The sequence below is a fragment of the Balaenoptera borealis genome (genome assembly GCF_965194805.1).
Source record: "Balaenoptera borealis genome assembly, chromosome: 15".
NCBI classification, from domain to species: Eukaryota; Metazoa; Chordata; class Mammalia; order Artiodactyla; family Balaenopteridae; genus Balaenoptera; species Balaenoptera borealis.
In genome coordinates this window covers 20,809,790-20,822,292 of record NC_138871.1, presented here as the reverse complement: position 1 = coordinate 20,822,292, position 12,503 = coordinate 20,809,790, and the positions used below count along the sequence as shown (strand labels likewise).

The window sequence follows — 12,503 nt, the reverse complement described above, 5'->3', positions numbered from 1 at the left end:
ACATCACTATGATACATTCTGAATAGCTCCTAAGGTACTGCAGGCATAACGTGCAGACAGCATCTCTGGTTAACATTTTCTTGAGAATTGTTACAATAAGGATATGAACTCAGTTTGGGCTCTCACCTGCTGGACCGCTGCCTCCACCCTAGAGGAGGGGATGGCCTGAATAGTTAGTGGCAGCTGTAAAGCAGAGAAGATCACACACTGGAGAGCTATTAAGATAGTAGAAAGGGCAAGTCTTGGTGACTGCTTAAAGTTATATCGCATTCTTTTCATAATAACTGGGAATGATGAGTGGAAGTTTGAGTAAAAGAATTTGCTCTTAAATTTTAATGAATTGAAGATTGGTTCAAGATGGCAGAAAAGAAGGACATGCTCTCACTCCCTCTTGCAAGAACACCAGAATCACAACTAACTGCTGAACAGTCATCGACAGGAAAACACTGGAACTCACCAAAAAAGATACCCCCACCTCTAAAGACAAAGGAGAAGCCACAGTGAGACAGTATGAGGGGCACAATCACAATAAAATCAAATCCCATAACTGCTGGGTGGGTGACTCACAAACTGGAGAACACTTATACCACAGAAGTCCACGCACTGGAGTTAAAGTTCTGAGCCCCTCGTCAGGCTTCCCAATCTGAGGGTCTGGCAATGGGAGGAGGAACTCCTAGAGAATCAGACTTTGAAGGCTAGAGGGATTTGATTGGAGGACTTCGACAGGACTGGGGGAAACAGAGACTCCACTCTTGAAGGGCAAACACAAAGTAGTGTGCTCATTGGGACCCAGGGGAAAGAGCAGTGACCCCATAGGAGACTGAACCAGACCTACCTGCTAGTGTTGGAGGGTCTCCTGCAGAGACGGGGGGTGGCTGTGTGTCACCGTGAGGACAAGGACACTGGCAGCAGATGTTCTGGGAAGTGCTCCTTGGTGTGAGCCCTCCCAGAGACTGCCATTAGCCCCAACAAAGAGCTGGGGGAGGCTCCAGTCTTGGGTCACCTCAAGCCAAACAACCAACATGGAGGAAACCTAGCACCACCCATCAGAAGACAAGAGGATTAAAGTTTTACTGAGCTCTGCCCACCAAAGCATAAGCCAGCTATACCAGTCCCTCCCATCAGGAAACTTGCATAAGCCTCTTAGATAACCTCATCCACCAGCGGGCAGGCAGCAGAAGCAGGAAAAACTACAATCCTGCAGCCTGTGGGAAAAAACTCACATGCACAGAAAGATAGACAAGATGAAAAGGCAGAGGGCTATGTACCAGATGAAGGAACAAGATAAAACCCCATAAAACCAATTAAATGAAGTGGAGATAAATAACCTTCCAGAAAAAGAATTCTGAAAAATGACAGTGAAGATGATCCAGGACTTCGGAAAAAGAAGGGTGGCAAAGATCCAGAAATGCAAGAAATGTTTAACAAAGATCTAGAAGAATTAAAGAAAAAACAAACAGAGATGAACAACACAATAACTGAAATGAAAACTACACTAGAAGGAATCAATAGCAGAATAACTAAGGGAGAAGAACTGACAAGTGACCTGGAAGACCCAATGGTGGAATTCACTGCTGTGGAACAGAATAAAGAAAAAAGAAAGAAAAGAAATGAAGACAGCCTAAGAGAACTCTGGGACAACATTAAACACAACAACATTCGCATTATAGGGGTCCCAATAGGATAAGACAGTGAGAAAGGACCCTAGAAAATATTTGAAGAGATTATAGTTGAAAACTTCCCTGACATAGGAAAGGAAATAGGCAACCAACTCCAGGAAGTGCAGAGAGTCCCATACAGGATAAAGCCACAGAGAAACACGCCGAGACACATAGTAATCAAATTGGCAAAAATTAAAGACGAAGAAAAATTATTGAAAGCAACAAGGGAAAAACAAGAAATGACATGCAAGGGAACTCCCATAAGGTTAACAGCTGATTTCTCAGCAGAAACTCTACAAGCCAGAAGGGAGTGGCATGATATACTTAAAGTGATGAAAGGGAAGAAACTACAACCAAGATTACTCTACCCGGGAAGGATCTCATTCAGATTCGATGGAGAAATCAAAAGCTTTACAGACAGGCAAAGATAAGAGATTCAGCACCACCAAACCAGCTCTACAACAAATGCTAAAGGAACTTCTCTAAGTGGGAAACACAAGGGAAGAAAAGGACCTACAAAAACAAACCCAAAACAATTAAGAAAATGGTCATAGGAACATACATATCGATAATTACCTTAAATGTGAATGGATTAAATGCTCCAACCAAAAGACACAGGCTTGCTGAATGGATACAAAAACAAGACCCATATATGTGCTGTCTACAAGAGACCCACTTCAGACCTAGGGACACATACAGACTGAAAGTGAGGGGTGGGGGGGGGAGATATTCCATGCAAATGGAAATCAAAAGAAAGCTGGAGTAGCAATCCTCATATCAGATAAAATAGATTTTAAAATAAAGAATGTTACATGAGTCAAGGAAGGACACTACATAATGATCAAGGGATCAATACAAGAAGAAGATATAACAATTATAAATATATATGCACCCAACATAGGGACACCTCAATACATAAGGCAACTGTTAACAGCTATAAAAGAGGATATCGACAGTAACACAATAATAGTGGGGGACTTTAACACTTCACTTACACCAATGGACAGACCATCCAAACAGAAAATTAATACAGAAACACAAGCTTTAAATGACACAATAGACCAGAGATATTTAATTGATACTTATAGGACATTCCATTCAAAAACAGCAGTTTACATTTTCTTCTCAGGTGCACATGGAACATTCTCCAGTATAGCTCACATCTTGGGTCACAAATCAAGCCTCAGTAAATTTAAGAAAATTGAAATCATATCAAGCTTCTTTTCTGACCATAACGCTATGCGATTAGAAATGAATTACAGGGAAAAAAACGTAAAAAATACAACCACATGGAGGCCAAACAATACGTTACTAAATAACCAAGAGATCACTGAAGAAATAAAAGAGGAAATCAAAAAATACCTAGAGACAAATGACAATGAAAACACGATGATCCAAAACCTATGGGATGCAGCAAAAGCAGTTCTAAGAGGGAAGTTTATAGCTATACAAGCCTACCTCAAGAAATAAGAAAAATCTCAAGTAAACAATCTAACCTTACACCTAAAGGAACTAGAGAAAGAAGAACAAGCAAAACCCAAAGTTAGCAGAAGGAAAGAAATCATAAAGATCAGAGCAGAAATAAATGAAATAGAAACAAAGAAAACAATAACAAACATCAATAAAACTAAAAGCTGGTTCTTTGAGAAGATAAACAAAATTGATAAACCATTAGCCAGACTCATCAAGAAAAAGAGGGAGAGGACTCAAATTAATAAAATCAGAAATGAAAAAGGAGAAGTTACAACAGACACCGCAGAAATACAAAGCATCCTAAGAGACTACTACAAGCAACTATATGCCAATAAAATGGACAACCTGGAAGAAATGGACAAATTCTTAAAAAGTTATAACCTTCCAAGACTGAAACAGGAAGCAACAGAAAATATGAACAGACCAAAAACAAGTAATGAATTGAAACTGTGATTAAAAATCTTCCAACAAACAAAAGTCCAGGACCAGATGGCTTCACAGGTGAATTCTATCAAACATTTAGAGACGAGCTAACACCCATCCTTCCCAAACTCTTCCAAAAAATTGCAGAGGAAGGAACACTCCCAAACTCATTCTATGAGGCCACCATCACACTGATAACAAAACCACAAAGATACTACAGACAAAGAAAATTATAGACCAATATCACTGATGAATATAGATGCAAAACTCCTCAATAAAATACTAGCAAACAGAATCCAACAGCACATTAAAAAGATAATACACCATGATCAAGTGGGATTTATCCCAGGGATGCAAGAATTCTTCAATATATGCAAAAGCAATCAATGTGACACACCATATTAACAAATTGAAGAAAAACCATATGATGATCTCAATAGGTGCATAAAAAGCTTTTGACAAAATTCAACACCCATATATGATAAAAACTCTCCAGAAAGTGGGCATAGAAGGAACCTACCTCAACATAATAAAGGCCATATATGCAAAACCCACAGCAAACCTCATTCTCAATGGTGAAAAACTGAAAGCATTTCCTCTAAGATCAGGAACAAGACAAGGATTCCCACTCTCACCACTATTATTCAACATAGTTTTGGAAGTCCTAACCACATCAATTAGAGAAGAAAAAGAAATAAAAGGAATCCAAATTGGAAAAGAAGAAGTAAAGCTGTCACTGTTTGCAGATGACATGATACTATACATAGAGAATCCTAAAGATGTCACCAGAAAACTACTAGAGCTAATCAATGAATTTGGTAAAGTTGTAGGATACAAAATTAATGCACAGAAATCTCTTGCATTCCTATACACTAATGATGAAAAATCTGAAAGAGAAATTAAGGAAACACCCCCATTTACCATTGCACAAAAAGAATAAAATACCTAGGAATAAACCTACCTAAGGAGACAAAAGACCTGTATGCAGAAAATTATAAGACACTGATGAAAGAAATTAAAGATGATATTAACAGATGGAGAGATATCTCATGTTCTTGGATTGGAAGAATCAATATTGTGAAAATGACTATACTACCCAAAGCAATCTACATATTTAATGCAATCCCTGTCAAATTACCAATGGCATTTTTTACAGAACTAGAACAAAAAATCTTAAAATTTGTATGGAGACACAAAAGACCCCGAATAGCCAAAGCAGTCTTGAGGGAAAAAAACAGAACTGGAGGAATCAGATCCCTGACTTCAGACTATACTACAAAGCTACAGTAATCAGGACAATATGGTACTGGCACAAAAACAGAAGTATAGATCAATGGAACAGGATAGAAAGCCCAGAGATAAACCCACACACATATGGTCAACTAATCTATGACAAAGGAGACAAGGATATACAATGGAGAAAAGACAGTCCCTTCAATAAGTACTGCTGGGAAAATTGGAGAGCTACATGTAAAGCAATGAAATTAGAACACTCCCTAACACTATACACAAAAATAAACTCAAAATGGATTAGAGACCTAAATGTAAGACCGGAAACTATAAAACTCTTAGAGGAAAACATAGGAAGAACACTCTCTGACATAAATCACAGCAAGATCTTTTTTCAATCCACCTCCTAGAGTAATGGAAATAAAAAACAAAATAAACAAATGGGACCTAATGAGACTTAAAAGTTTTTGCACAGCAAAGGAAAATACAAACAAGACGAAAAGACAACCCTCAGAATGGGAGAAAATATTTGCAAACCAATCAATGGACAAACGATTAATTTCCAAAATATATAAACAGTTCATGCAGCTCAATATTAAAAAAAACAAACAACCCAATCCAAAAATGGGCAGAAGACCTAAATAGACATTTCTCCAAAGAATACCTACAGATGAGCAAGAAGCACATGAAAAGCTGCTCAACATCACTAATTATTAGAGAAATGCAAATCAAAACTACAATGAGGTATCGCCTCACACCAGTTAGAATGGGCATCATCAGAAAATCTACAAACAACAAATGCTGGAGAGGGTGTGGAGAAAAGGGAACTCTCTTGCCCTTTTGGTGGGAATGTAAATTGATACAGCCACTATGGAGAACAGTATGGAGGTTCCTTAGGAACTAAAAATTGAATTACCATATGACCCAGAAATCTCACTCCTGGACATATACTCAGAGAAAACCATAATTCAAAAAGACACATACACCTCAATGTTCATTGCAGCACTATTTACAATAGCCAGGTCATGGAAGCAACCTAAATGCCCATCGACAGATGAATGGTTAAAGAAGTGGTACATATATACAATGGAATATTGCTCAGCCTTAAAAAGGAAATAAATTGGGTTATTTGTAAACACTTGGACGGATCTAGAGACTGTCATACTGAGTGAAGTAAGTCAGAAAGAGAAAAACAAATATTGTATATTAACGCATATATGTGGAACCTAGAAAAATGGTACAGATGAATCAGTTTTCATGACAGAAATAGACCCAGATGTAGAGAGCAAATGTATGGACACCAAGCGGGGTAAAGAGGTGGGGGGGGGGCGGGGCGTGGTGTGATGAATTGGGAGATTGGGATTGATATATATACACTAATATGTATAAAATGGATAACTAATAAGAAGCTGTGCTATAAAAAATTAAGTACAATAAAATTCAAAAATTTAAAAAAAATGAATGTTGCCTATAGCCTGAAATATACAGGATAGCCCATTCTCAAGGCTCTGACCTTTAAGTGTATAACACTCTTCCATTCACACACAGATAAAAAGTTGCAGAATAGAGAATAACATTTATCTTGTTGGAGGTTTACAGGAACATCGTGACCTGACCTATGAGGACAGTTGCAAGAACAAAGGATTCCCACACCAAGAAGTTTGCAACAACCAACCACGTCCCTCCCTCACCTTGCCTTTAAAAATGCTTTGTTGAAACCCTTTGGAGAGTTAAGGGTTTGGGGAAGGATGAGCCACCCATTCTCCTTGCATGGCCCTGCAATAAACCTATCTCTGCTCCAAACTCCAATGTTTTGGTTTATTTGACTTCACTGTGCATCAGGCATGTAAACTTATGCTTGGTAACCGCAGGAGGCCCTATCTCCTTCATCCTTTCTGGACTACTTCTTTGCTTCCCTTTTGAAGCCTTTCCTGGAAAATCTTTTCTCACTCCCTCCGACTCTTAAGGACATGAGAACTGGGCACCTGGGAGCATTCATAGAATGATAAAACTCCACCTTTGCCTAAAGGAAAGTGGAACTGATTGTGGAGAGGACATCTTACCTTGGACAGTTCCAGCCTATGCCTGGAAGGGCCTCTCCCCATTCTGGGAATCTCTCTGAGCCCACATCACCTGTGTCCCTTCTCAGTGTCCTGGCTTTGCTCTGCTCACTTCATAGGCTTTGATTTTGCCTCTACCCTTTTCTCTGGTCACGTTATAACAAATCTTCCTCATCTACTCTGGCAAAACCACGCAAGCTGGACAGTGAATGAGGGGATGGAAAAGGAGTTCCTTCATTGCCTCCACCTCCTCCCACATACACATTTTATAATTTTACAAAATTAAATATTTCTATGTAATTTATAATGGCTAATATTCAATTCAATAGTGTGCCACAATTTATTAAACTTATCTGACTTGTTGACTGTCTGTATTATTATTATTTTGATTTTAGGAAAGACAGGAATAAAAACTCTTTTAAATTAATAGTTAAAAATACTCAGGATTGTTTGCAATGGTGTTGTTGTTGTTTTCATTTTAAGAAAATCAGGAAGTACTTCTTTCTGTGAAATGGCTGGAAGCGAAGAACTAGTTACGAATTTCCTATATTCCCGAAGTTGGTTTAGAGACTCAGAATATGAATACCAAGTGACCTTATTCAAGTTCAAGGTAAACTAAATATGACATTGTTTAGCACATCCTTAGAAGAACAGCAATACATTGATATCCAGTCTAAACCTGATTTAGAGAGAAAACTTTTCAAAAGATTTAGTAAGTGACAATATCACAAATTTTTCCAAGTGTCTTCCTAATTCTCTGTCCTTTTATTGCTCTCAGGAGAAGGCAGAATTTTTATTTTATCTTCACCAAATGACTTACTCACTTTTTTGAAAATATATAGCATCACCAGCTTAGGTTTGAAAAATAATGTCATCTAAACCTTCAGTATCAGAGGGACTGATTACTTTCAAAGGGAGGCTGAGAATAACTAGAGCATATTTACATGATGATCTACAGAACAGGAAACCAAAGGAGAATTCACAATATAAGCTGGCAAAGAGAACTGAAAAGCTTCGACCAAAGGTATGAGAAAAATGAGAAGAGTGATATTTTATGATGTCACGTGTCAATAACAAACTGACCATAAGAAAGTGACTGATCCTTGACTTGGAGCCTGCAAATTTGGGATGCTTCCCCTCACTGGACATACCTGTATTTTGAGCCTTTTGATGGAGGAAATACGGTAATTGCTGATAATCAACCAAAAAAGTAGAAGGATTATATGGTTTTTTACATTCTTTAATTCCTGTTAATTATGATGTCTAGTCTTACCTATCTCCAATTGTCTGAATGTGTGTGTGGTGAAAATCCCTGGGAACCTACCCTTTTCATTACTCTCTTTTCCCCTTTCTCTAAGAGCTCACGTGGTCCACTAAGAAAATCCACTCCCTCCATGCTTCTGAGACCCCTTCCAGAGGTTTGTTGATAGTGATCACACTCCAAGATCCTGGAGAGTTTATAACTCATGTAATACTATATCCACTTTTCTCTAATTATGGTTCAGAGATGCATAGTAATTCAAGCTTCGAGCAACAGCCCATGACATTTTCCTGACCATAGTGATATGCTCAGTTTTGTCTAAAAAGGCAGGAGGAAGTCAATATTATTCTTTTATCAATTGAGGAAATAATATATGTTCTTCTGATATTGTTAAGGAAACAGTAGCCCCAACTGCTGCTGGCAACTCTCTTGAGCTATGAAAAAAAAGGAAGCCAGTAGAGGAATAAAGGATACAGATAAAAGAGAATGTAGATAGGAGAACCCAAGAGAAATGACACTTGAGCCCTGGTCAAACTGAGCTCAAAGCCTTCCTCACTGTTAGATTTTTCAGTAATGTGGTCCAGTAAATACCTTAACTTTTTGAGCCAAATCATTTTGGGATTTTTCTTACTTTCAACTTCAAATGTCATATCTAACACAATGGGTTCTCCAACAGGAAGGATAGGATCTGGTCCCCACAGCTGGAGTGGCTCACCTGCCATCAAAGGGAGAACTCAACTAAAATAGAAACTGGCACAAACACAATTACTGTGAACTTTTCAAACCCATGTTGTTACTTTAAACAGGGAAGAAAATCAAAACGTCTGGCATTGTGCAATCATAAATTCATTGAAACTGATGGAGAAGTGTTTCCACCAAAAATGCTGAAGGAGTATTTAATCAAGGCAGTCTATCCTAGAAAGAACAAATGACATTTAACAAACATTAAAAGAAAAAGACACTTACCATTCTTTTCATCCCTTTATTTAAGAAACAATACCCTTGCATGGCAACGCTGTAGTGTTCTTGGCCAATATGGAAAATTTCGTCAGTGTTCTCATAGAATAATTTTTTTTTTCCCAGATTATGGAAAATCTGACAAAAAACACTTTTTCCACAATGGAAGCTTGTGGCGAGGGAGGGGTGATGATAAGGGGGGAAGATAGATTAGTGGTCTTGAAATGTGCAGATGCATGAAAAGTCTGGGTCTTGCCTTCAGTTAGGTGAGGGGAACTTCTTCAAAAAAGCATCATTTTTTTAATACAAAAAATGTTTGTGTATTTTGGAGATTAATCCTTTGTCAGTTGCTTCATTTGCAAATATTTTCTCCCATTCTGAGTGTTGTCCTTCATCTTGTTTATGGTTTCCTTTGTTGTGCAAAAGCTTTTAAGCTTCATTAGGTTCCATTTGTATATTTTTGTTTTTACTTCCCTTACTCTAGGAGGTGGGTCAAAAAGGATCTTGCTGTGATTTATGTCATAGAGTGTTCTGCCTATGTTTTCCTCTAAGAGTTTTATAGTGTCTGGCCTTACATTTAGGTCTTTAATCACACCTTTATTAGAGTATAAACGATTTACAATGTTGTGTTAGTTTCTGCTGTACAACAAAGTGAATCAGCTATATGTATACATATATCCATATATCCCTTCCCTCTTGAGCCTCCCTTCTACCTTCCCTATCCCACCCCTCTAGGTCGTCACAAAGCACGGAGCTGATCTCCCTGTGTTATACAGCAGCTTCCCACTAGCCATCTATTTTACATTTGGTAGTGTATATATGTCAATTCTACTCTTCATCCCAGCTTCCCCTTCCCCACCCATGTTCTCAAGTCTGTTCTCTACGCCTCTTTCTTTATTCCTGCCTGACCACTATGTTCATCAGTACCGCTTTTTAAAATTCCGTATATATGCGTTAGCATATGGTGTTTGTTTTTCTCTTTCTGACTTACTTCACTCTGTATGACAGATTCTAGGTCCATCTACCTCACTACAAATAACTCAATTTCGTTCCTTTTTATGGCTGAGTAATATTCCATTGTATATATGTGCCACATCTTCTTTATCCATTCATCTGTTGATGGACATTTAGGTTGCTTCTATGAAAAAAAAAAAAAAATTAAGAGAAATCCTGTCAGACAATAAGTTGCTCAAATCCAGTCCTGACTGAAGTCAGAGTGTTTTAAGAGGACCTTCTGGGGTTTGTTCTCCCAAGTGCCTTCTAGGGATAGGGCAACATGTAGTTAAGTGGACTCATGCCAGTTTACCATGGCAAGGGAAGTACAGAAGCTGAAAGACATTAAAAAATTGTACAACAATTAGAAAGATTACCTTTTTTCTATCAAAACTAATAACAAAACAATTATATATGCATTTCGAATATGTGTTTTATCCATTTAATTTTTGAATTTCTTCATTTTATTTCTATTTTATGAATGTTAATAAAATCTTATTATTATCTATTACACTAATAGTTTAGGAAGTACTGTTCTAAACATCATCAGATCCTAAACTGCTTGCCTCATACCATCAGAGACCTTGCCTAGGAATCTGTGTGCAGTAGAGTGTGTGGGAGAGCAATGTCTTTATATTTACACAACCTACATCCTACAGAAGCAGTGCTGACATACCTCACCACAAATATGCCAAGAGGAATATATATATATTTAGTTATTTCCCAGGGACCTGAGTGAAATTGGGCATAGATTGACCCACCAATTCCCCTCACTCACCCACTTCCTCCCCAGAGTTTGTCTATGAGAATGAAGCAGAGAATACAAGCAATGGAAAACTAAAATTTTTATTATAGTACCTTGAAAACTCAGGTTATAGAACATAGAAAAGAGCCTGATATGAGTTTGGAAGGGAGGAAAGGTCAAAATAATGTAGTTAGATTGGGGGTGTGGGGAGAATAACCCCTTCTGGGATGGGTCTTCACAGTTGGTTCGAAGTCAACAATGAACTGCACACTAGACTCAGGCTGCTGACTTCCCTTCTGACCTAACCCTTGAACTTGCAGACATAGGATAAGTTCATATAACAGTTATAAACTCTCCACTTCAGATACCCTGAAGAGACAGAAGAACTCAAGTGAATGGGACTGGTGGAGCTTAAGAACCCAATGGAGATGCATTCCAGATTCTGGCCTAGGACTTAAATGCTCTCCTTCATCTTCATCAGGGTCCCACCCCGGGTAAAGAGACAAAAAGAAAGGAGAGAAGAGAGGGGATGGGAACAGACAAGCCAATATTACAGTTCCAGCCCAGGAGGATTCTCTGAAGACCAGACCCAGTAATGGGAGGTGAGGGGAGGGAAAAGGCTGGGCAGAAGTGACCTCTTCTGTTTCTTACCTGTGCTTTTTGACAGGCTCCCACAGTAGCCAGGGTTTGAGATGGTGGCTGGATTTCTCTCCCAGGCAACTTAATTGAGCACATCAGTACTACTCCACTCCCATCCACCAGCATTGGGATCAGAGCCCTGTAGAGCAGAGGACGGAGTCAGGTGAGGTGGAAAGGCCTTTAGAGTTCTCCTGGCCTTATTCCCTCAGCTGGAACACCTGATCCCATCTGCAACATCCTGGAGTTTGCTCTGCTCTTCCAGGTGATGCCACCACAGCTCTCCTCTGGGAAACTCTCCCTAAATCTATTGGCAAATTCCAAAGTGAATGATCACAAAGACCAATGGAACCTCTCAGAGTAACATGTCACTATCCAAACTAAACTTAGTGGTACATTTGTGATTAACATCTGAACCTCGAAGATAACATCAGTTTTATAAGGGAAAAATGCGTCAGTCCTAAATCTTCATTTAGGACTCACTAAGCACAGTATGGGCAGACTCAGGGAAGTGTAGAGAACTGAATTACAAGGCATGATGTGTGAATCATGTAAAAAGTTTGACAAGAGGCAGATTAACTTTACCTGGAGACTAGAGACCTGCACAGAACTCAGCTCTTCAGCTCGTCTCAAGGCTCTCCATTTTCTCCAATTATCCCCTGAGCTCCAGGGATTTCTAAGATATTTACTTGGCAGGCACAGGGGACAGGGAGGGGCCTGGGTGGCCACAGCATCTTGGGAGGTAACAGATTAAAGAGGATGTAAGTGTACCTCTGTGGGGTCATGGAGCCCAATCCAGGCGTCTGAGAGGATTTTCAAACTGTTCTTGGCCAGGGAGGCCATGAAGGATCCCTCAGGCCCACTGAGCACAGACACAAGGTGGCCTGAGGGCCTCTTCTGGCAGGCCATCTGTGTGGAGAAGGGAGACACTGAGAAGGAGCTTGAGATGCCTCATGCTGGGGGAAAGGCAGAGCTGAGGTAAGTGAGAGGGGTGTGTTTGCAAAAGATGAGGTGTTCATTTTCATGCTCAAGAAGCTCTAGATAATGAGACTGCTCACGTCCCA

The 12,503-nt window shown here is 39.2% G+C and overlaps 1 protein-coding gene, 1 long non-coding RNA gene and 1 pseudogene across 3 annotated transcripts in view; 1 reads left to right on the top strand and 2 right to left on the bottom strand.

Moving 5' to 3' along the window:
• LOC309611507 (lithostathine) overlaps positions 1 to 12,503 on the top strand; it is a 1,064,255-nt gene that overhangs the window by 81,554 nt on the left and 970,198 nt on the right. The gene's annotated exons all lie outside the window — the stretch shown is intronic.
• The window catches only part of LOC309611515, a 1,058,387-nt gene that overhangs the window by 198,923 nt on the left and 846,961 nt on the right, over positions 1 to 12,503 (bottom strand). The window lies entirely within an intron of this gene.
• The window catches only part of LOC309611721 (lithostathine pseudogene), a 508,337-nt pseudogene that overhangs the window by 469,744 nt on the left and 26,090 nt on the right, over positions 1 to 12,503 (bottom strand). The window contains exons 2-3 of the transcript XR_014249753.1: positions 12,193 to 12,389; positions 9,661 to 11,581 (exon numbers count right to left, since the gene is read on the bottom strand). The product of XR_014249753.1 is annotated as a lithostathine pseudogene (transcript). The remainder of the gene's footprint in view (positions 1 to 9,660; positions 11,582 to 12,192; positions 12,390 to 12,503) is intronic.